The sequence below is a fragment of the Chrysochloris asiatica genome, unplaced genomic scaffold (genome assembly GCF_000296735.1).
Source record: "Chrysochloris asiatica unplaced genomic scaffold, ChrAsi1.0 scaffold00021, whole genome shotgun sequence".
NCBI classification, from domain to species: Eukaryota; Metazoa; Chordata; class Mammalia; order Afrosoricida; family Chrysochloridae; genus Chrysochloris; species Chrysochloris asiatica.
Window position 1 is genome coordinate 8671597 of NW_006408539.1, and position 1627 is coordinate 8673223.

Below are 1627 nucleotides of genomic sequence, written 5' to 3' on the forward strand. Positions count from 1 at the left end.
TACCTTGGACTTCTTCCTTCAGTACAGTTGGTTCTTGATCATATGCTACCTTCTAAAGTGGTTGAGCACCGACCATTTCTTTTGGTATAGTGACTTTGTGTAGTCTTTCCATCTTTTTTTTTTATGCTTTCTGCATTATTCAATATTTTCCCCATAGACTCCTTCAATAATTGCAATTGAGGCCTGAATTTTTTCTTCAGTTCTTTCATCTTGAGAAATGCTGAGTGTGTTCTTCCCTTTTGCTTTTCTAACTCCAGGTATTTGCACATTTCATTATAAAACTTGACTTGTCTTCTCTAGATGCCCTTTGGAATTTTCTGTTCTGCTCTTTTACTTCCTTATGGCTTCCATTTGTTTTAGCATTTCTTTGTTTGAGAGCAAGTTCCAAAGTTTCTTCTGACATTCATATTGGTCTTTTCTTTCTTTCTTGCCTTCTTAATTACTTTTTTTTTGGAGGGACTGGTTCTTTATTTCAAAAAAAAAAAAAAGACTCATCAATTTTCAGTATCAAAACAGTTGCACTATTGGTTTCTCTCTCTCTCAATGAGCCTCCAAAAGAGACTACACCAAAGGAGAGTACATTTGAAGCCACTAAGCTGCAGGATGACCACCTGACTTACCTCACAGAAACCTCACCACAAAAGGGAGGGCTGCGTAAGGAAAGGACTTTTAAAAGATGAGCACACACTGCCAGCCTACAGACTGCAGAGAGAAATCAGCCAGATGGGGTGTCCAGTGCACCCCAACCCCAGAGAAACAAAGTTTCAAAATCATACAAAATTAAAAAAACAAAACAAAACAAAACAAAAAACACTTTGCATGTATATAAGATATTCAAGGTTTCCCCAACACTGACTGATACAAAGCACCCCAGGATGGCACTTTGAGAGACAGCAGCTTCAGACCCAAAATAGGGTGATGAGATGAATTTTGTATGGCTAAATCAGAGGCAAATCATTTTTTCTTTCTTTTAAAAAAGAAGCAGGAGAGCAACTAAGTGGTCACCCAAGAGAGTAACACATGCTCCATTCCATTCTGTGAGTAATAAGGAAGGGAGTGGAGAAAGGATGGGTTAATGAGAAGGTCTCACACAGAGGTCTCATCATATTGTTTGGTCACTTCTGACAAAATAAAATAAAAATCACCTTGCACCAAGACACCTTAAAGCTGAAAACCTGAGCAGCACTTAAAAAACATATATACTATTTTTTTTTCTGGGCTAGCAACTCATCCTGAAATCACCTTTCTGGTTTGACTGGTGCTTTGAACAGAGCAGTGAGGGTTCCCTGAGTAGAGTCTTTCCCTTGGCTATGTTTGGCTCTCAGTAAGGCAGACCTATACTTCTTTCCCTCCTCTATGGAAAGGGCAATATGTATTCAGCTGAAAAGCTACTTTCCCAAAGAAAGGGGTTAGATTGCTGCTTCACAGCTGCGAAGTTATTTGGAATGTGTTACATATGGTGCTATAACAAAAAAGGCAGTTACAAAATGTGTACATCACAACATGCTTTTAAAGACACTTGCACTGTGCTCACGTTCCCTTAAAGGTTGTTCCCAAAGGTGCTTGGCCCCTAAGCCCAGTTGGGATCTCTGGGGAGAGGCAGAGACAATTTGGCAGAGGAAAAAAA

General features: G+C 39.4%; 1 pseudogene; it reads right to left on the reverse strand.

Moving 5' to 3' along the window:
• Nucleotides 1-1496: 1496 nt before the first annotated feature.
• Nucleotides 1497-1627, reverse strand: part of LOC102826074 — a 1035-nt pseudogene continuing 904 nt past the window's right edge.